Below are 24,070 nucleotides of genomic sequence, written 5' to 3' on the forward strand. Positions count from 1 at the left end.
ACACAGGCTAGCCTACACCAGCCCAACACAGGCCAGCACAACACTAAACTCAGCTTGAGGCGGGGTCTCATTTGAATATTTGGGGGAGTGGCTTGCACTAGTGTGGTCACAATATCAGAATTGTTTGCTTCCTTACCAGGTTTAGTATCACGATACTCGATACCAAGACAATACCACAACAAAAAAGAAGGCACAGAATGGCACTTGATCCACACAGATAAACTCAGCTACTGCCCTGGAAGTTGGGCATCTTTTGGGTTTCAATATGATTACATTTGAAAAAAGTTACGTCCATTTTTTTATTTATTGAGAGACAGCCATATATGAATTAATGAATCAAATCATCCAATCAAGTTTGACTTTGTTTTTAACCAATCTAACTACAAAACAACATCATGGTAATAATTAATTTCAATAGTACATCTCTATTGATAAACTGGGTAAATCAAGATGTAACCTAGGTCTATTCAATAGTTATTCTGCTTTTTTTTAGCTGATTTCATGATGACAAACATTCCCTTCCATTTAGGAAACTGCTTTTATTATACTGATCAACAGCATTTGCACATTAAGAAGCAAATCTCTTTATTTTATAAAAATGTGTGCTGTCTCTTTAAGAGTAGTGATGTCATTTGCAGACAGATAATGGCTGTGGAATCAGACTTTGTCGCTATGGAAATGTAGAAACCAGACGTGGAGATGAATTAGTTTTTTGGCGACGAGGGAGACCTAAGGGGAATTAATAATTACGTTTTTGGCGGCGAGGGAGACCTAAGGGGAATTAATAATTACGTTTTTGGCGGCGAGGGAGACCTAAGGGGAATTAATAATTACGTTTTTGGCGGTGAGGTAGACCTAAGGGGAATTAATAATTACGTTTTTGGCGGCGCGGGAGACCTAAGGGGAATTAATAATTACGTTTTTGGCGGCGAGGGAGACCTAAGGGGAATTAATAATTACGTTTTTGGCGGCGAGGGAGACCTAAGGGGAATTAATAATTACGTTTTTGGTTGCGAGGGAGACCTAAGGGGAATTAAAAATTACGTTTTTGGTGGCGAGGGAGACCTAAGGGGAATTAATAATTACGTTTTTGGTTGCGAGGGAGACCTAAGGGGAATTAATAATTACGTTTTTGGCGGTGAGGGAGACCTAAGGGGAATTTGTAAGTCGCTCTGGATAAGAGCGTCTGCTAAATGACTTAAATGTAATGTAATGTAATAATTACATTTTTGGCGGCGAGGGAGACCTAGGGGAATTAATAATGACGTTTTTGGCGGCGAGGGAGACCTAAGGGGAATTAATAATGACGTTTTTGGCGGCGAGGGAGACCTAAGGGGAATTAATAATGACGTTTTTGGCGGCGAGGGAGACCTAAGGGGAATTAATAATGACGTTTTTGGCGGCGAGGGAGACCTAAGGGGAATTAATAATGACGTTTTTGGTGGCGAGGGAGACCTAAGGGGAATTAATAATGACGTTTTTGGCGGCGAGGGAGACCTAAGGGGAATTAATAATGACGTTTTTGTTGTCAGTCATCTTTGAAATCAGCATATTTGACATTACGGTTAGCATGTTAGTTAGCGTGTCATCTCAAACGCAGCACTAGGGTTGTGAATTGACGTTTGCTTCAGCTGTAACAAGGAAAGTAGGCCTACAGTTTTAAAGCTGCAGTATCTAACCGTTTTGACGACCCTATCAATTTCACACAGAAATATCAGTTATAGATCTGTCGTTGTCATTGACGTCTTAAGAACCTCGTAGATCTGTTCTATTTCTATCTTTTCCTGTTAAACTTGGTATTTACATTTTTTTTTTCCTTTTTTTTTTCGGTTTTTGTACACTAGCTTCAAACAGCTGAAAATACAATAATTCTGGGTTATGGAAAATATATTTCACAGCGGTTTAGATGGCACAAGGATTCTCTACACTATACTCACTTGTTTTGGTACATAAACTGAAATTAAGGCGGGAACTATTAGAATTGTATCAACCAGGAAATGGCGGAGCGATTTCGGCATAGTGCACCTTTTTAATGCTGGAAGCTACCAGTATCATATAGCATTGTAAAAGTGTTCTAGCTGGTATGGACATCACAGGAGGCTGGTGGCACCTTAATTGGGGAGGACGGGCTCGTGGTAATGGCTGGGGCGGAATCAGTGGAATCCCTGTAAACCATGTGTTTGAGGCCGTTCCATCGACTCCGTTCCAGACATTACTATGAGCCGTACTCCCATCAGCAGACTGCTTTGGTGTAGATGTAATAGTGGAACGGTATGGAATATATCCAACAAATCAAATTTTATTTGTCACATACACATGGTTAGCAGATGTTAATGCGAGTGTAGCGAAATGCTTGTGCTTCTAGTTCCGACAATGCAGTGATAACCAACAAGTAATCTAACTAACAATTCCAAACTACTGTCTTATACACAGTGTAAGGGGATAAGGAACATGTACATAAGGATATATGAATGAGTGATGGTACAGCGCAGCATACAGTAGATGGTATCGAGTACAGTATATACATATGAGATGAGTATGTAGACAAAGTAAACAAAGTGGCATAGTTAAAGTGGCTAGTGATAAATGTATTACATAAGGATGCAGTCGATGATATAGAGTACAGTATATACGTATGCATATGAGATGAATAATGTAGGGTAAGTAACATTATATAAGGTAGCATTGTTTAAAGTGTTTACATCATTTCCCATCAATTCCCATCATTAAAGTGGCTGGAGTTGGGTCAGTGTCAATGACAGTGTGTTGGCAGCAGCCACTCAATGTTAGTGGTGGCTGTTTAACAGTCTGATGGCCTTGAGATAGAAGCTGTTTTTCAGTCTCTCGGTCCCAGCTTTGATGCACCTGTACTATCGGGTGGTGTAGGTGTCCTGGGGGGCAGGTAGTTTGCCCCCGGTGATGCGTTGTGCAGACCTCACTACCCTCTGGAGAGCCTTACGGTTGAGGGCGGAGCAGTTGCCGTACCAGGCGGTGATACAGCCCGCCAGGATGCTCTCGATTGTGCATCTGTAGAAGTTTGTGAGTGCTTTTGGTGACAAGCCGAATTTCTTCACCCTCCTGAGGTTGAAGAGGCGCTGCTGCGCCTTCTTCACGACGCTGTCAGTGTGAGTGGACCAATTCAGTTTGTCTGTGATGTGTATGCCGAGGATCTTAAAACTTGCTACCCTCTCCACTACTGTTCCATCGATGTGGATAGGGGGGTGTTCCCTCTGCTGTTTCCTGAAGTCCACAATCATCTCCTTAGTTTTGTTGACGTTGAGTGTGAGGTTATTTTCCTGACACCACACTCCGAGGGCCCTCACCTCCTCCCTGTAGGCCGTCTCGTCGTTGTTGGTAATCAAGCCTACCACTGTTGTGTCGTCCGCAAACTTGATGATTGAGTTGGAGACGTGCGTGGCCACGCAGTCGTGGGTGAACAGGGAGTACAGGAGAGGGCTCAGAACGCACCCTTGTGGGGCCCCCGTGTTGAGGATCAGTGGGGAGGCGATGTTGTTGCCTACCCTCACCACCTGGGGGCGGCCCGTCAGGAAGTCCAGTACCCAGTTGCACAGGGCGGGGTCGAGACCCAGGGTCTCAAGCTTGATGACGAGCTTGGAGGGTACTATGGTGTTGAATGCCGAGCTGTAGTCGATGAACAGCATTCTCACATAGGTATTCCTCTTGTCCAGGTGGGTTAGGGCAGTGTGCAGTGTGGTTGAGATTGCGTCGTCTGTGGACCTATTTGGGCGGTAAGCAAATTGGAGTGGGTCTAGGGTGTCAGGTAGGGTGGAGGTGATATGGTCCTTGACTAGTCTCTCAAAGCACTTCATGATGACGGAAGTGAGTGCTACGGGGCGGTAGTCGTTTAGCTCAGTTACCTCAGCTTTCTTGGGAACAGGAACAATGGTGGCCCTCTTGAAGCATGTGGGAACAGCAGACTGGTATAGGGATTGATTGAATATGTCCGTAAACACACCGGCCAGCTGGTCTGCGCATGCTCTGAGGGCGCGGCTGGGGATGCCGTCTGGGCCTGCAGCCTTGCGAGGGTTAACACGTTTAAATGTCTTACTCACCTCGGCTGCAGTGAAGGAGAGACCGCATGTTTTCGTTGCAGGCCGTGTCAGTGGCACTGTATTGTCCTCAAAGCGGGCAAAAAAGTTATTTAGTCTGCCTGGGAGCAAGACATCCTGGTCCGTGACCTTACTGGGTTTCTTCTTGTAATCCGTGATTGACTGTAGACCCTGCCACATGCCTCTTGTGTCTGAGCCGTTGAATTGAGATTCTACTTTGTCTCTGTACTGACGCTCTCCTTTTTTAATAGCCTTGCGGAGGGAATAGCTGCATTATTTCTATTCGGTCATGTTACCAGACACCTTGCCCTGATTAAAAGCAGTGGTTTGCGCTTTCAGTTTCAGCCGAATGCTGCCATCAATCCACGTTTTCTGGTTAGGGAATGTTTTTATCGTTGCTATGGGAACGACATCTTCAACGCACGTTCTAATGAACTCGCACACCGAATCAGCGTATTCGTCAATATTTTTATCTGACGCAATACGAAACATGTCCCAGTCCACGTGATGGAAGCAGTCTTGGAGTGTGGAGTCAGCTTGATCGGACCAGCGTTGGACAGACCTCAGCGTGGGAGCCTCTTGTTTAAGTCTCTGTCTGTAGGCAGGGATCAACAAAATGGAGTCGTGGTCAGCTTTTCGGAAAGGGGGGCGGGGCAGGGCCTTATATGCGTCGCGGAAGTTAGAGTAACAATGATCCAAGGTTTTACCACCCCTGGTTGCGCAATCGATATGCTGATAAAATTTAGGGAGTCTTGTTTTCAGATTAGCTTTGTTAAAATCCCCAGCTAGAATGAATGCAGTCTCCGGATAAATGGTTTCCAGTTTGCAAAGAGTTAAATAAAGTTCGTTCAGAGCCATCGATGTGTCTGCTTGGGGGGGAATATATACAGCTGTGATTATAATCGAAGAGAATTCTCTTGGTAGATAATGCGGTCTACATTTGATTGTGAGGAATTCTAAATCAGGTGAACAGAAGGATTTGAGTTCCTGTATGTTTCTTTCATCACACCATGTCTCGTTAGTCATGAGGCATACGCCCCCGCCACTCTTCTTACCAGAAAGATGTTTGTTTCTGTCGGCGCGATGCGTGGAGAAACCCATTGGCTGCACCGCCCCGGTTAGCATCTTCCCAGTGAGCCATGTTTCCGTGAAGCAGAGGACGTTACAGTCTCTGATGTCCCTCTGGAATGCTACCCTTGCTCGGATTTCATCAACCTTGTTATCAAGAGACTGGACATTGGCAAGAAGAATGCTAGGGAGTGGTGCGCGATGTGCCCGTGTCCTGAGTCTGACCAGAAGACCGCTACGTTTCCCTCTTTTACGAAGTCGTTTTTTTGGGGGGTCGCTGCATGGAATCAATTCCGTTGACCTGTTTGTAAGGCAGAACACAGGATCCGCGTTGCGGAAAACATATTATTGGTCGTACTGATGGTGAGTTGACGCTGATCTTATATTCAGTAGTTCTTCTCGACTGTATGTAATGAAACCTAAGATGACCTGGGGTACCAATGTAAGAAATAACACGTAAAAAAACAAAAAACTGCATAGTTTTCTAGGAACGCGAAGCGAGGCGGCCATCTCTGTCGGCGCCGGAAGTATCCCCACTTACAGTTCCAGACATTACTATGAGCCGTCCACCCCTCAGCAGCCTCCGCCAAAGGACCTTGTTTTGCGAACAGTTTCAACATTTCTACATGACGTGTAACAGTATTCAAGTGTGTTAGCTTGAGGGAGGAGCCGACAATCCAACACAGTGAAATGCTGAATACAACAGGTGTAGTAGACCTCACAGTGAAATGCTGAATACAACAGGTGTAGTAGACCTCACAGTGAAATGCTGAATACAACAGGTGTAGTAGACCTTACAGTGAAATGCTGAATACAACAGGTGTAGTAGACCTCACAGTGAAATGCTGACTACAACAGGTGTAGTAGACCTCACAGTGAAATGCTGAATACAACAGATGTAGTAGACCTTACAGTGAAATGCTGAATACAACAGGTGTAGTAGACCTCACAGTGAAATGCTGAATACAACAGGTGTAGTAGACCTTACAGTGAAATGCTGAATACAACAGGTGTAGTAGACCTTACAGTGAAATACAGAATACAACAGGTGTAGTAGACCTTACAGTGAAATGCTGAAAACAACAGGTGTAGTAGACCTTTCAGTGAAATGCTGAATACAACAGGTGTAGTAGACCTCACAGTGAAATGCTGAAAACAACAGGTGTAGTAGACCTTACAGTGAAATGTTTAATACAACAGGTGTAGTAGACCTTACAGTGAAATGCTGAATACAACAGGTGTAGATAGACCTTACAGTGAAATGCTTAATACAACAGGTGTAGTAGACCTCACAGTGAAATGCTGAATACAACAGGTGTAGTAGACCTTACAGTGAAATGCTGAATACAACAGGTGTAGTAGACCTGACAGTGAAATGATGAATACAACAGGTGTAGTAGACCTCACAGTGACAGTGAAATGCTGAATACAACAGGTGTAGTAGACCTTACAGTGAAATGCTGAATACAACAGGTGTAGTAGACCTCACAGTGAAATGCTGAATACAACAGGTGTAGTAGACCTCACAGTGAAATGCTGAATACAACAGGTGTAGTAGACCTTACAGTGAAATGCTGAATACAACAGGTGTAGTAGACCTCACAGTGAAATGCTGAATACAACAGGTGTAGTAGACCTTACAGTGAAATGCTGAATACAACAGGTGTAGTAGACCTCACAGTGAAATGCTGAATACAACAGGTGTAGTAGACCTCACAGTGAAATGCTGAATACAACAGGTGTAGTAGACCTCACAGTGAAATGCTGAATACAACAGGTGTAGTAGACCTCACAGTGAAATGCTGAATACAACATGTGTAGTAGACCTTACAGTGAAATGCTGAATACAACAGGTGTAGTAGACCTTACAGTGAAATGCTGAATACAACAGGTGTAGCAGACCTCACAGTGAAATGCTGAATACAACAGGTGTAGTAGACCTCACAGTGAGATGCTGAATACAACAGGTGTAGTAGACCTTACAGTGAAATGCTGAATACAACAGTAGTCCCTGGCGTGGTCCTTCTGTAGCTCAGTTGGTAGAGCATGGCGTTTGTAACGCCAGAGTAGTGGGTTCGATCCCCGGGACCACCCATACGTAGAATGTATGCACACATGACTGTAAGTCGCTTTGGATAAAAGCGTCTGCTAAAATGGCATTTATAGTAGACCTTACAGTGAATTGCTGAATACAACAGGTGTAGTAGACCTTACAGTGAAATGCTGAATACAACAGGTGTAGTAGACCTTACAGTGAAATGCTGAATACAACAGGTGTAGTAGACCTCACAGTGAAATGCTGAATACAACAGGTGTAGTAGACCTTACAGTGAAATGCTGAATACAACAGCTATATACAGTAGAGAGGCTATATACAGTAGAGTCTATATACTGTAGAGAGGCTATATACAGTAGAGGGGTTATATACAGTAGAGGGGCTATATACAGTAGAGGGGCTATATACAGTAGAGAGGCTATATACAGTAGAGAGGCTATATACAGTAGAGAGGCTATATACAGTAGAGGGGTTATATACAGTAGAGAGGCTATATACAGTAGAGAGGATATATACAGTAGAGAGGCTATATACTGTAGAGAGGCTATATACAGTAGAGGGGTTATATACAGTAGAGAGGCTATATACAGTAGAGAGGCTATATACATATCTAAATATCAGTATACCGTGCAACACCAGCTTGCACACAGTTCTTTTTGTGCAGACAACTGTTCGCAAAACAAGGTCCTTCAGCTGAGGGGAGGCTGCTGAGGGGAGGCTGCTGAGGGGAGGCTGCTGAAGGGGAGGCTGCTGAGGGGAGGCTGCTGAGGGGAGGCTGCTGAAGGGGAGGCTGCTGAGGGGAGGCTGCTGAAGGGGAGGCTGCTGAGGGGAGGATGCTGAGGGGAGGCTGCTGAAGGGGAGGCTGCTGAGGGGAGGCTGCTGAAGGGGAGGCTGCTGAGGGGAGGCTGCTGAGGGGAGGCTGCTGAAGGGGAGGCTGCTGAGGGAGGCTGCTGAGGGGAGGCTGCTGAGGGAGGCTGCTGAGGGGAGGCTGCTGAAGGGGAGGCTGCTGAGGGGAGGCTGCTGAAGGGGAGGCTGCTGAGGGGAGGCTGCTGAAGGGGAGGCTGCTGAGGGAGGCTGCTGAAGGGGAGGCTGCTGAGGGGAGGCTGCTGAGGGGAGGCTGCTGAAGGGGAGGCTGCTGAGGGGAGGCTGCTGAGGGAGGCTGCTGAAGGGGAGGCTGCTGAGGGGGCTGCTGAGGGGAGGCTGCTGAAGGGGAGGCTGCTGAAGGGGAGGCTGCTGAGGGGAGGCTGCTGAGGGGAGGCTGCTGAAGGGGAGGCTGCTGAGGGGAGGATGCTGAAGGGGAGGCTGCTGAGGGGAGGCTGCTGAGGAGAGGCTGCTGAAGGGGAGGCTGCTGAGGGGAGGATGCTGAAGGGGAGGCTGCTGAGGGGAGGCTGCTGAGGGGAGGCTGCTGAAGGGGAGGCTGCTGAGGGGAGGCTGCTGAGGGGAGGCTGCTGAAGGGGAGGCTGCTGAGGGAGGCTGCTGAGGAGAGGCTGCTGAAGGGGAGGCTGCTGGGGAGGATGCTGAAGGGGAGGCTGCTGAGGGGAGGCTGCTGAGGGGAGGCTGCTGAAGGGGAGGCTGCTGAGGGGAGGCTGCTGAGGGGAGGCTGCTGAAGGGGAGGCTGCTGAGGGGAGGCTGCTGCCGAGGGGGCTCTTTGTTCTCTCCGTTTTTTTCTTTTGTTTGACCCTGGTGGTGTCCCACTCCCACTCCCTGGTGGTGTCCCACTCCCTGGTGCTGTCCCACTCCCTGGTGCTGTCCCACTCCCTGGTGGTGTCCCACTCCCACTCCCTGGTGCTGTCCCACTCCCTGGTGGTGTCCCACTCCCTGGTGGTGTCCCACTCCCTGGTGGTGTCCCACTCCCTGGTGATGTCCCACTCCCTGGTGGTGTCCCACTCCCTGGTGGTGTCCCACTCCCACTCCCTGGTGCTGTCCCACTCCCTGGTGGTGTCCCACTCCCTGGTGGTGTCCCACTCCCTGGTGATGTCCCACTCCCACTCCCTGGTGGTGTCCCACTCCCACTCCCTGGTGGTGTCCCACTCCCTGGTGGTGTCCCACTCCCTGGTGTTGTCCCACTCCCACTCCCTGGTGGTGTCCCACTCCCTGGTGGTGTCCCACTCCCTGGTGTTGTCCCACTCCCACTCCCTGGTGGTGTCCCACTCCCTGGTGGTGTCCCACTCCCTGGTGTTGTCCCACTCCCACTCCCTGGTGGTGTCCCACTCCCTGGTGGTGTCCCACTCCCACTCCCTGGTGGTGTCCCACTCCCTGGTGGTGTCCCACTCCCACTCCCTGCTGGTGTCCCACTCCCTGGTGGTGTCCCACGCCCACTCCCTGGTGGTGTCCCACTCCCTGGTGGTGTCCCACTCCCTGGTGATGTCCCACTCCCTGGTGGTGTCCCACTCCCTGGTGGTGTCCCACTCCCTGGTGATGTCCCACTCCCTGGTGGTGTCCCACTCCCTGGTGGTGTCCCACTCCCTGGTGGTGTCCCACTCCCTGGTGGTGTCCCACTCCCTGGTGATGTCCCACTCCCTGGTGATGTCCCACTCCCTGGTGGTGTCCCACTCCCACTCCCTGGTGGTGTCCCACTCCCACTCCCTGGTGGTGTCCCACTCCCTGGTGGTGTCCCACTCCCTGGTGGTGTCCCACTCCCCCTCCCTGGTGGTGTCCCACTCCCTGGTGGTGTCCCACTCCCTGGTGGTGTCCCACTCCCTGGTGATGTCCCACTCCCTGGTGGTGTCCCACTCCCTGGTGATGTCCCACTCCCTGGTGGTGTCCCACTCCCTGGTGGTGTCCCACTCCCACTCCCTGGTGGTGTCCCACTCCCTGGTGATGTCCCACTCCCTGGTGATGTCCCACTCCCTGGTGGTGTCCCACTCCCTGGTGGTGTCCCACTCCCTGGTGGTGTCCCACTCCCTGGTGGTGTCCCACTCCCTGGTGATGTCCCACTCCCTGGTGGTGTCCCACTCCCTGGTGGTGTCCCACTCCCACTCCCTGGTGGTGTCCCACTCCCTGGTGATGTCCCACTCCCTGGTGGTGTCCCACTCCCTGGTGATGTCCCACTCCCTGGTGGTGTCTCAGGGAGAGTTGGCATATAAAAAATAAACATTTCAATTACACACTTGTGTGTAACAGGACAAATATAAACAAACCCAAAATTATTAGGTTTTCTGGGAAAAGATTGGGCTTTTTTTTCAGGCAAGGTGAGAGCTGGCCACACTGGGCCAATGCCTTGGGGCCAACATGGACCCGATGAGGTGCATTGGGCCTCATAGTGCCATTTTGGAAGTGTTTCCTGGTGGCTACCTAAACAGATAAGACAGGCTAAAATGATCCTGTCTGCCCAAATACAGGTCTCAGTTCAGCTCATAAACAAGTGTTAGCTAGGCAGCTATCTACTGTCTTCACCCAAATACAGGCTTCAGTTCAGTTCATAAACAAGTGTTCGCTAGGACCTAAACAGTTGATGCTATTGCTAAACTAGTTGAATCCATAAACCATGTTTTTTTATTTCAATCTGAGGATAGCCCCTAGCTGCCTGCCTGTCTCAGCCTTGGGAAGGTCTACATGCACATTTCACAACCTCTGCTTCCTGTTTGTGTTGTGGTGGTGACTCTCTCTCTCACTGAGAACCTTTTTAAGACGGCAAACTACAGAGCAGGGTAAAGGAAAGGGACAGGATACCATTACACACACACACACACACACACACACACACACACACACACACACACACACACACACACACACACACACACACACACACACACACACACACACACACACACACACACACACACACACACACAGAGACACACGCACACACACACAGAGAGACACACGCACACACACACAGAGAGACACACACACACACACACACACACACACACACACACACACACACACACACACACACACACACACACACACACACACACACACACACACACACACACACACACACACACACACACACACAACCACACACACACACACACACACAAAAGTGTGTCTTCCGCATTTAACCAAACCCCTCTGAATCAGAGAGGTGCGGGGGGATGGGGTGGGGGGTGGTGGGGGGGTCTGACTGAATCGACATCCACATCCCAACATCCACATCCCATCATCCACATCCCATCATCCACATCCCAACATCCATATCCCATCATCCACATCCCATCATCCACATCCCAACATCCACATCCCAACATCCACATCCCATCATCCACATCCCAACATCCACATCCCAACATCCACATCCACATCCCAACATCCACATCCCAACATCCACATCCCATCATCCACATCCCGACATCCACATCCCATCATCCACATCCCAACATCCACATCCCAACATCCACATCCACATCCCAACATCCACATCCCAACATCCACATCCCAACATCCACATCCCAACATCCACATCCCAACATCCACATCCACATCCCAACATCCACATCCCGACATCCACATCCCAACATCCACATCCCGACATCCACAACCCGACATCAACATCCCAACATCCACATCCCATCATCAACATCCCAACATCCACATCCCGACATCCACATCCCATCATCAACATCCCAACATCCACATCCCAACATCCACATCCCAACATCCACATCCCAACATCCACATCCCAACATCCACATCCCAACATCCACATCCCAACATCCACATCCCGACATCCACATCCCAACATCCACATCCCGACATCCACATCCCAACATCCACATCCCAACATCAACATCCCAACATCCACATCCACATCCCAACATCCACATCCCAACATCCACATCCCAACATCCACATCCCAACATCCACATCCCAACATCCACATCCTGACATCCACATCCCGACATCCACATCCCGACATCCACATCCCGACATCCACATCCCAACATCCACATCCCGACATCCACATCCCAACATCCACATCCACATCCTGACATCCACATCCCGACATCCACATCCCAACATCCACATCCCGACATCCACATCCCAACATCCACATCCCGACATCCACATCCCAACATCCACATCCCAACATCAACATCCCAACATCCACATCCACATCCCAACATCCACATCCCAACATCCACATCCCAACATCCACATCCCGACATCCACATCCCAACATCCACATCCACATCCCGACATCCACATCCCGACATCCACATCCACATCCTGACATCCACATCCCGACATCCACATCCCAACATCCACATCCCGACATCCACATCCCAACATCCAGATGCTCGCTGTCTTCCCTTTCCTTCAATACTCCTGGCAGCAACGATGTCGTACTCGTTTTGACCAGGTGGCATCAGATAGATGGTCTACCCGGTAGAGAGACAGAGGGGACAGAGGGGAGCTGTTCATTTATTTATTAACTTCTTTTTTTTTCTTAACTGCATTGTTGGTTATTTATTCAAAAAGTATCTCAGACTAAAAATGCTGATCAAGGATCAGTTTTGCCTCTTTTTTTATTTTTAATTTTTTAGATCATAATGAATCAGATTATGTGAAAACTGATCCTAGATCAGCACTCACGACTTTGATACTTGTCCACATCAGATGCTAATATTAATCTGGATGGAAACTCCGCAGTGGAGAAGCAGTGAAAGGTGATCACGCCTCATAGCAGCTGACAGCTAAGGGCCTTGTTGATGTGGTGGAGGGACGGAGGGAGGGAGGGAGAGAGAGAGAGAGAGAGAGAGAGAGAGAGAGAGAGAGAGAGAGAGAGAGAGAGAGAGAGAGAGAGAGAGAGAGAGAGAGAGAGAGAGAGAGAGAGAGAGAGAGAGAGAGAGAGAGAGAGAGAGAGAGAGAGAGAGAGAGAGAGAGAGAGAGAGAGACAGAGAGATAGAGAGAGGGGGAAAGAGGGAGAGAGAGAGACAGAGAGAGAGGGGGAGAGAGAGACAGAGAGATAGAGAGGGGGAGAGCGAGAGACCGAGAGAGAGAGAGAGAGAGAGAGAGAGAGAGAGAGAGAGAGAGAGAGAGAGAGAGAGAGAGAGAGAAAGACAGAGAGAGAGAGAGAGGGAGAGAAAGACAGAGAGAGAGAGAGACAGAGAGAGAGAGAGAGAGAGATAGGGAGAGAGAGAGACAGAGAGATAGAGAGGGGGAAAGAGGGAGAGAGAGAGACAGAGACAGAGAGAGGGGAGAGAGAGACAGAGAGATAGAGAGGGGGGAGAGAGACAGGGAGAGAGAGAGGGGGAGAGGGAGAGAGAGAGAGACAGAGAGAGAGGGAGAGAGAGAGACAGAGAGATAGAGAGAGGGGGAAAGAGGAAGAGAGAGAGACAGAGAGAGAGACAGAGAGAGGTGTTAATATGCTATTCCTAAACACTGAACACATAGCTCACATCTCGTTCTCCACACACTAGTCTTTTTATAGGCCCCAGTCCAGCTAACAGGGATGATTTGATTCTTTTTAAAGTATGGACCATGATGCAATTATTTCCTATTGTGGCTGGCTATCGGAGCTGTCCTCTGCTTCACACACACACACACACACACACACACACACACACACACACACACACACACACACACACACACACACACACACACACACACACACACACACACACACACACACACACACACACACACACACACACACACACACACACACAAAGACTGCGCCTCTCATCCACCTCGTTTCATTAGACTCACAGGTCATTGGTTGGGGTTGGGGGGACAGTCACTCTGATTGGTTGGTTTTGGGGGGAGCAGACATTATCATTGGTCTGTTGTTGGGGGGGACAGTCACTCTGATTGGTTGGTGTTGGGGGGAGCAGACATTATCATTAGTCAGTGTTGGCGGACCAGACATTCTCATTGGTCTGTTGTTGGGGGATACAGTCACTCTGATTGGTTGGTGTTGGGGGAGCAGACATTATCATTAGTCGGTGTTGGCGGACCAGACATTCTCATTGGTCTGTTGTTGGGGGGTACAGTCACTCTGATTGGTTGGTGTTGGTGGAGCAGACATTCTCATTGGTCTGTTGTTGGGGGGAGGATGTCTAGCCTAATTGTGACCTCTAACCTCTCTTTTCTTTGTGTGTTTGTTTGTCAGGTAGAAGGGACGTGTGTAGAAGGGACTGTCTCAGCTCTGAGCCATGGAATGCCCCCTCCGTCCGCCACTAGCCGCCTCCTCTCCACAGACTGACTTCCAGACGCTGAGTTAGCGACACACTGCTCCCCTCCAACTGAACACAACCAGGAAGGGGACGAAGTCACAGCAGAGCTTCGTACGCACAGAGGGAAGGATTTACAGCTCCTCTCCAACGAACCAACAGCTAGCTGCTTTTAGCTGAGTTGGTTAGGTTGAGTTTGGTAGGTTTCTCTCCTTGTCTTGTTTTTTTTTCTGTGGATTTGGGATTTTTGATCGAGAGTCAAGATGGTGGATTTACAAGAGTACCTGTGGATGGTGATCCTGGGCTTCGTCATAGCCTTCATCCTGGCGTTCTCTGTGGGGCCAACGACGTGGCGAACTCGTTCGGGACGGCGGTGGGGTCGGGGGTGGTGACGCTGAAACAGGCCTGTATCCTGGCGTCCATCTTTGAGACGTTGGGTTCCATGCTGCTTGGAGCCAAGGTGGGGGAGACCATACGGAAAGGCATCATAGACGTCAACCTCTACAACGAGACGGTGCCTGTTCTCATGGCGGGGGAGGTCAGCGCCATGGTCGGTACGTATACCGTTCATTGTGTGAGTGTTTCAGTGCTGGGGATGCTACCAGTCTGGGGATGCTACCAGTCTGGGGATGCTACCAGTCTGGGGATGCTACCAGTCTGGGGATGCTACCAGTCTGGGGATGTTACCAGTCTGGGGATGCTACCAGTCTGGGTGATGTGGGTCTGAGGATGCTACCAGTCTGGGGATGCTACCAGTCTGGGGATGCTACCAGTCTGGGTGATGTGGGTCTGAGGATGCTACCAGTCTGGGGATGCTACCAGTCTGGGGATGCTACCAGTCTGGGTGATGTGGGTCTGAGGATGCTACCAGTCTGGGGATGCTACCAGTCTGGGGATGCTACCAGTCTGGGGATGCTACCAGTCTGGGGATGCTACCAGTCGAGGTGATCTGGGTCTGGGGATGCTACCAGTCTGGGGATGCTACCAGTCGAGGTGATCTGGGTCTGGGGATGCTACCAGTCTGGGTGATCTGGGTCTGGGGATGCTACCAGTCTGGGTGATCTGGGTCTGGGGATGCTACCAGTCTGGGGATGCTACCAGTCGAGGTGATCTGGGTCTGGGGATGCTACCAGTCTGGGTGATCTGGGTCTGGGGATGCTACCAGTCTGGGTGATCTGGGTCTGGGGATGCTACCAGTCTGGGTGATCTGGGTCTGGGGATGCTACCAGTGTGGGTGATCTGTGTCTGGGGATGCTACCAGTCTGGGGATGCTACCAGTCTGGGTGATCTGGGTCTGGGGATGCTACCAGTCTGGGTGATCTGGGTCTGGGGATGCTACCAGTCTGGGTGATCTGGGTCTGGGGATGCTACCAGTCTGGGGATGCTACCAGTCTGGGTGATCTTGGTCTGGGGATGCTACCAGTCTGGGGATGCTACCAGTCTGGGTGATCTGGGTCTGGGGATGCTACCAGTCTGGGGATGCTACCAGTCTGGGGATGCTACCAGTCTGGGTGATCTGGGTCTGGGGATGCTACCAGTCTGGGGATGCTACCAGTCTGGGTGATCTTGGTCTGGGGATGCTACCAGTCTGGGGATGCTACCAGTCTGGGTGAACTGGGTCTGGGGATGCTACCAGTCTGGGTGATCTGGGTCTGGGGATGCTACCAGTCTGGGAGATCATTCTCATAATACTGTCTTGTCGTATTATACAGCTGTCTGACAACAGGTTTTTCATCCAATACGAAGGCTAACAAAAAGCTATTTTCTTGAACTGTGCCTGAACCTAACTGACTTAGCCAGCAGCATACCACCCAGCATACCACCCTGCATACCACCCTGCATACCAACCTGCATACCACCCAGCATACCACCCTGCATACCACCCTGTATACCACCCTGCATACCAACCTGCATACCACCCTGCATACCACCCTGCATACCACCCTGCATACCAACCTGCATACCACCCTGTATACCACCCTGCATACCAACCTGCATACCACCCTGCATACCAACCTGCATACCACCCTGTATACCACCCTGCATACCAACCTGCATACCACCCTGCATACCACCCTGCATACCACCCTGCATACCACACTGTATACCACCCTGCATACCACCCTGTATACCACCCTGCATACCAACCTGCATACCACCCTGCATACCACCCTGCATACCACCCTGCATACCACACTGTATACCACCCTGCATACCAACCTGCATACCACCCTGTATACCACCCTGCATACCACCCTGCATACCACCCTGTATACCACCCTGCATACCAACCTGCATACCACCCTGCATACCACCCTGCATACCACCCTGCATACCACACTGTATACCACCCTGCATACCACCCTGTATACCACCCTGTATACCACCCTGCATACCACCCTGCATACCACCCTGCATACCCCCTGCATACCACCCTGTATACCACCCTGCATACCACCCTGTATACCACCCTGCATACCACCCAGCATACCACCCTGCATACCACCCTGCATACCAACCTGCATACCACCCTGCATACCACCCAGCATACCACCCTGCATACCACCCTATATACCACTCTGCATACCACCCTGCAGCATACCAGCATAGCCAGCATCATACCACCCTGCATACCACTGCTGGCTTGCTTCTGAAGCGAAGCAGGGTTGGTCCTGGTCCGTTCCTGGATGGGAGACCAGATGCTGCTGGAAGTGGTGTTAGAGGGCCGGTAGGAGGCACTCTTTCCTCTGGTCTAAAGAATATCCCAATTCCCCCAGGGCAGTGATTGGGGACATTGCCCTGTGTAGGGTGCTGTCTTTTGGACGGGATGTTAAACGGGTGTCCTGACTCTCTGAGGTCATTAAAGATCCCATGGGACTTATCGTAAGAGTTAGGGGTGTTAACCCCGGTGTCCTGGCTAAATTCCCAAGCTGTCCCTCATACCATCATGGTCAGCTAATCATCCCCAGTTTACAATGGTCTCATTCATTCCCCTCCTCTCCCCTGTAACTATTCCCCAGGTCGTTGCTGTAAATGAGAAAGTGTTCTCAGTCATCTTACCTGGTAAAATGCAAATAATGGACACAAAAGCATCTTCTTTAAGGGATGGTTTCTATCATTTTTCAGGCCAAATCTTATAGTTTGTACGACCACCTCTCTCTCTCTCTATCTATCTACAGGTTCAGCGATTTGGCAACTCATCGCCTCGTTCCTCAAACTACCCATCTCCGGGACGCATTGCATCGTGGGGTCGACCATCGGGTTCTCCATGGTGGCCATTGGCACCAAGGGCGTACAGTGGATGCAGCTGGTCAAGATTGGTATGTCAATGACTATGTTACCCAGCCTGCTCTGCATAGGGTTTACTATCAATGACTACATTACCCAGCCTGCAGCTGGTCAAGATTGGTATGTCAATGACTATGTTACCCAGCCTGCTCTGCATAGGGTTTACTATCAATGACTACATTACCCAGCCTGCAGCTGGTCAAGATTGATAATTATTTGTTTATTAGGATCTCTTTCAGCCCACCACTGGCTAGTCATCACATGACTCAGTCTAATATGACTACATTACCCAGCCCACCACTGGCTAGTCTGCTCTGGGGTAGAGCTGACTGTTTGTGACTACATTACCTAGCCTGCTCTGGGGTAGAGCTGACTGTTTATGACTACATTACCTAGCCTGCTCTGGGGTAGAGCTGACTGTTTGTGACTACATTACATAGCCTGCTCTGGGGTAGAGCTGACTGCTTTATGACTACATTACCTAGCCTGCTCTGGTGTAGGGCTGACTGTTTATGACTACATTACCTAACCTGCTCTGGTGTAGGGCTGACTGTTTATGAAAACTACCCAACAGGAGTGGTTATTTTTCAAACATGACCTATGACTACATTACCCAGCCTGCCCCTTCTTTCCCTGTTTTCTCCAGTTGCATCCTGGTTCATCTCTCCCCTACTGTCAGGAATGATGTCAGGGTTCCTCTTCTTTCTTATCAGACACTTCATCCTTAATCAGGTGGGTCACCGGTAGTCACATTATACGCTATTAGTAGTGTGTGTGTGTGTGTATGTCAGAGGTTGCTGGTGGTAGGAGCTACAGTATAGGATGAAGGGCTCATTGGACTGTTTGACTCCTTTTCATTAATTCTATTTCAGCCATTACAATGAGCCTCCTATAGCTCCTCCCACCAGCCTCCTCTGGTGTGTGTTTGGTTTTGACCTGTGTGTGTGTGTGTGCGTATGCGTGTGTGCGCGTGTGTGTGTGTGTGTGTGTGTGTGTGTGTGTGTGTGTGTGTGTGTGTGTGTGTGTGTGTGTGTGTGTGTGTGTGTGTGTGTGTGTGTGTGTGTGTGTGTGTGTGTGTGTATTTGTCTTTAGGATGACCCGGTGCCCAACGGTCTCCGTGCCCTGCCAGTGTTCTACGCCTCAACGATAGGCATCAACGCCTTCTCCATCCTTTACACAGGAGCACCATGTAGGTACTAGGACTGAGCCTAACCCAACCCTAACCTAGCCCTTTACACAGGAGCATCATGTAGGTACTAGGACTGAGCCTAACCCAACCCTAACCTAGCCCTTTACACAGGAGCATCATGTAGAACTAGGACTGAGCCTAACCCAACCCTAATCTAGCCCTTTACACAGGAGCATCATGTAAGATCTAGGACTGAGCCTAACCCAACCCTAACCTAGCCCTTTACACAGGAGCATCATGTAGAACTAGGACTGAGCCTAACCCAACCCTAACCTGGCCCTTTACACAGGAGCACCATGTAAGATCTAGGACTGAGCCTAACCCAACCCTAACCTAGCCCTTTACACAGGAGCACCATGTAAGATCTAGGACTGAGCCTAACCCAACCCTAACCTAGCCCTTTACACAGGAGCACCATGTAGGTACTAGGACTGAGCCTAACCCAACCCTCACCTAGCCCTTTACACAGGAGCACCATGTAGGTACTAGGACTGAGCCTAACCCAACCCTAACCTAGCCCTTTACACAGGAGCATCATGTAGGAACTAGGACTGAGCCTAACCCAACCCTAACCTAGCCCTTTACACAGGAGCACCATGTAGGTACTAGGACTGAGCCTAACCCAACCCTAACCTAGCCCTTTACACAGGAGCACCATGTAAGATCTAGGACTGAGCCTAACCCAACCCTAACCTAGCCCTTTACACAGGAGCACCATGTAAGAACTAGGACTGAGCCTAACCCAACCCTAACCTAGCCCTTTACACAGGAGCATCATGTAGAACTAGGACTGAGCCTAACCCAACCCTAACCTAGCCCTTTACACAGGAGCATCATGTAGAACTAGGACTGAGCCTAACCCAACCCTAACCTAGCCCTTTACACAGGAGCACCATGTAGGTACTAGGACTGAGCCTAACCCAACCCTAACCTAGCCCTTTACACAGGAGCATCATGTAGGTACTAGGACTGAGTCTAACCCAACCCTAACCTAGCCCTTTACACCTCACTATTTTTTAACTTCATCTTTATATTCAGCATAATACCAGTGTCTACATGGTGAAAACTGGGATTATCTACATTGAGGGAGGCACATTACGTGTCTCTCTCTCTCTCTCTCTCTCTCTCTCTCTCTCTCTCTCTCTCTCTCTCTCTCACTTTGTCTCTCTCTCTCGTGCTCCTCTCTCTCGCTCTCGCTCTCTCTCTCTCTCTCTCTCTCTCTCTCTCTCTCTCTCTCTTGCTCTTCTCTCTCTCTCTCTTGCTCTTCTCTCTCTCTCTCTCTCTCTCTCTTGCTCTTCTCTCTCTCTCTCTCTCTTGCTCTTCTCTCTCTCGCTCTTCTCTCTCTCTCTTGCTCTTCTCTCTCTCTCTCTCGCGCTCTTCTCTTGCTCTTCTCTCTCTCTCTCTCTCTCTTGCTCTTCTCTCTCTCTCTCTCTCTCTTGCTCTTCTCTCTCTCGCTCTTCTCTCTCTCTCTCTTGCTCTTCTCTCTCTCTCTCTCGCGCTCTTCTCTTGCTCTTCTCTCTCGCTCTCTCTCTCTCTCGCTCTCTCACTCTTTGCTCTCTCTCCCGCTCAGTGCTAGGTCTGGAGATGTTACCGGTGTGGGGTATAGCTCTGATCACGCTGGCGGGGCTCTGGTCTGTGCTGCCGTGGTCTGGTTTGCTGTCTGCCCCTGGATGAGACGGAAGATAGCAAGTATGTATTACCAACCAGCCCTGCCCTCTGTTCCTGTCCCTGTCCCTGCCCTCTGTCCCTGTCCCCGGCTAACTCAGCACACAATGTGCCTCTCTGAAACGAAACTACCACTGCCAACCGATGTGTTCTTTCATCACCTCTGGCCCAAATAAAACTAGCTTACTGGACAGAGTAAGTTATCTAAGCTTCTTGTTGGTTAGGGAAATTAGTTATTTATTTGGGTCTGTTTCATGGTTAAGGTTTTGTTTGGTGGTGAAGGTTAGGGTTTTGTTTGGTGGTGAACGTTAGGGTTTTGTTTGGTGGTGAAGGTTAGGGTTTTGTTTGGTGGTGAAGGTTAGGGTTTTGTTTGGTGGTGAAGGTTAGGGTTTTGTTTGGTGGTGAAGGTTAGGGTTTTGTTTGGTGGTGAAGGTTAGGGTTTTGTTTGGTGGTGAAGACATGTTTAGCAGATATTACTGCGGGTGAAGCGAAATGTTTGTGTTTCTAGCTGCAACACTGCAGTAGTATCTAACAATACACATTCATCGTGATTACGCGGTCGGACGTTTTATGAATGAATTATGAATGTTTCATTCATAATCATCACAATAAAGCTAGAATCTACAATCAAAGTAATAAGTAAATAAAATGAATGCATTAAACCTCAGACACTTTCAAACCCTTCATTCCGGGTTGTACAGTGCCTTCATCCCCCTTGGCGTTTTTCCTATTTTGTTGCATTACAACCTGTAATTTAATAGATTTTTATTTGTATTTCATGTAATGGACATACACAAAATATTCAAAATTGGTTAATTGAAATGAAAACAATAACTTGTTTTTTAAAAATAAAATAAAAATGACACGGAAAAGTATTGCGTATGTATTCACCCCCTTTGCTATGAAGGCCCCAAATAAGATCTGGTGCAACCAATTACCTCCAGAAGTCACGTGATTAGTTAGATTGCACACAGTTGGACTTTATTTAAGTGTCACATGATCTGCCACTTGATCTCAGTATATATACACCTGTTCTGAAAGGCCCCAGAGTCTGCAACACGACTAAGCAAAGGGCACCACTAAACAAGCGGCACCATGAAGACCAAGGAGCTCTCCAAACAGGTCAGGGACAAAGTTGTGGAGAAGTACAGACCAGGGTTGGGTTATAAAGTACAGAGAAGTACAGACCAGGGTTGGGTTATAAAATATCAGAAACTTTGACATCACACGGAGCAAGAATATGGCACCACAACAAACGTGCCAAGAGAGGGCCGCTCATCAAAACTCACAGACCAGGCAAGGAGGTTATTAATCAGAGAAACAACAAAGAGCCCAAAGATAACCCTGATGGAGCTGCAAAGCTCCACAGCAGAGATTGGAGTATCTGCCCATAAGACCACTTTAAGCCGTACACTCCACAGAGCTGGGCTTTACAGAAGAGAGACCAGAAAAAAAAGCCATTGCTTAAAGAAAGAAATAAGCAAACATGTTTGGTGTTCGCCAAAAGGCATGTGGGACACTCCCCAAACATATGGAAGAAGGTACTCTGGTCAGATGAGACTAAAATGTAGCTTTTTGGGCATCAAGGAAAACGTTTGGTGCAAACCCAACACCTCACATCACCCCGAGAAGCATGGTGGTGGCAGCATCATACTGTGGGGATGTTTTTCATCAGCAGGGACTGGGAAACTGGTCAGAATTGAAGGAATGATGGTTGGCGCTAAATACAGGGAAATTCTTGCGGGAAACCTGTTTCAGTCTTCCAGAGATTTGAGACTGGGACGGAGGTTCACCTTCCAGCAGGACAATGACCCTAAGCATACTGCTAAAGCAACACTCGAGTGGTTTAAGGGGAAACTTTTGAATGTGTTGGAATGGCCTAGTCAAAGCCCAGACCTCAATCCAATTGAGAATCTGTGGTATGACTTAAAGATTGCTGTACACCAGCAGAAACCCATCCAACTTGATGGAGCTGGAGCAGTTTTGCTTTGAAGAACGGGAAAAAAATCCCAGTGGTTAGATGTGCCAAGCTTATAGAGACTTGCAGCTGTAAATGCTGCAAAAGGTGGCTCTACAAAGTATTGACTTTGGGAGGGTGAATAGTTATGCATGCTCAAGTTTCCAGTCTTTTTGTCTTATTTCTAGTTTTGTTTCACAATAAAAAAAATATGTTGCATCTTTAAAGTCATAGGCATGTTGTGTAAATCAAATGATATAATCTCCCCCCCAAAATGTATTTTAATTCCACTTTCGCAAGCCACTGTACTGCCATTCCGGTATAATGTTTTCAGAACATATGCTTCATCACACAGTTTAATTTATGGATTAATATTTCAGCTGAAGCGTTTGTTGCGAGTGACAGGTTAACTTCTTGCGTCAAGCCATCCCGGATCCGGTATCGTGTACACAGCGCCCCCATAGGTTCAACAGGTTAACTTCTTGCGTCAAGCCATCCCGGATCCGGTATCGTGTACACAGCGCCCCCATAGGTTCAACAGGTTAACTTCTTGCGTCGAGCCCGGATCCGGTATCGTGTACACAGCGCCCCCATAGGTTGAACAGGTTAACTTCTTGCGTCGAGCCCTGATCCGGTATCGTGTACACAGCGCCCCCATAGGTTCAACAGGTTAACTTCTTGCGTCGAGCCCGGATCCGGTATCGTGTACACAGCGCCCCATAGGTTCAACAGGTTAACTTCTTGCATCGAGCCCGGATCCGGTATCGTGTACACAGCGCCCCCATAGGTTCAACAGGTTAACTTCTTGCGTCGAGCCCGGATCCGGTATCGTGTACACAGCGCCCCCATAGGTTCAACAGGTTAACTTCTTGCGTCGAGCCCGGATCCGGTATCGTGTACACAGCGCCCCCATAGTTTCAACAGGTTAACTTCTTGCGTCGAGCCATCCCGGATCCGGTATCGTGTACACAGCGCCCCCATAGGTTCAACAGGTTAATGACTGATCGGTATCTCAATGCATTTATAGTCTAAAGTACTATAAATTAAATATTTTTCATCAATTTACACAGCCATAATGACAAAGCAAAAACTGTTTTTGTTTTTCTCTAATCTATAAATAATTGAAATCTGAAATATCACATTTACGTAAGTATTCAGACCCTTTACTTTGTACTTTGTTGAAGCATCATTGGCAGCGATTACATCTTCGACTCTTCTTGACTCTTCTTGACTCTTCTTGACTCTTCTCGACTCTTCTCGACTCTTCTTCACTCTTCTTCACTCTTCTTCACTCTTCTTGACTCTTCTTGACTCTTCTTGACTCTTCTTGACTCTTCTCGACTCTTCTCGACTCTTCTCGACTCTTCTCGACTCTTCTCGACTCTTCTCGACTCTTCTCGACTCTTCTCGACTCTTCTTCACTTGGTTCATTTTCTGTGTTTTGTTGCACCGTTCGTTTGTCGTTTCAGTTTCATTAAAACCGTTTAATACCTTGGTCCTCCTCTCTTTCTCCCGACGACGATCCTTATAGCTACAAGCTTGGCACCCCTGTATTTGTAGAGTTTCTCCCATTCTTCTCTGCAGATCCTCTCAAGCTCTGTCAGGTTGGATGGGGAGCAATGCTGCACAGCTATTTTCACGTCTCTCCAG

The 24,070-nt window shown here is 48.9% G+C and overlaps 1 pseudogene; it reads left to right on the forward strand.

The window, feature by feature from the left end:
• Positions 1 to 24,070, forward strand: part of LOC124025300 — a 73,401-nt pseudogene that overhangs the window by 13,847 nt on the left and 35,484 nt on the right.

The sequence above is a fragment of the Oncorhynchus gorbuscha genome, unplaced genomic scaffold, assembly GCF_021184085.1.
Source record: "Oncorhynchus gorbuscha isolate QuinsamMale2020 ecotype Even-year unplaced genomic scaffold, OgorEven_v1.0 Un_scaffold_2224, whole genome shotgun sequence".
Classification (NCBI taxonomy): domain Eukaryota; kingdom Metazoa; phylum Chordata; class Actinopteri; order Salmoniformes; family Salmonidae; genus Oncorhynchus; species Oncorhynchus gorbuscha.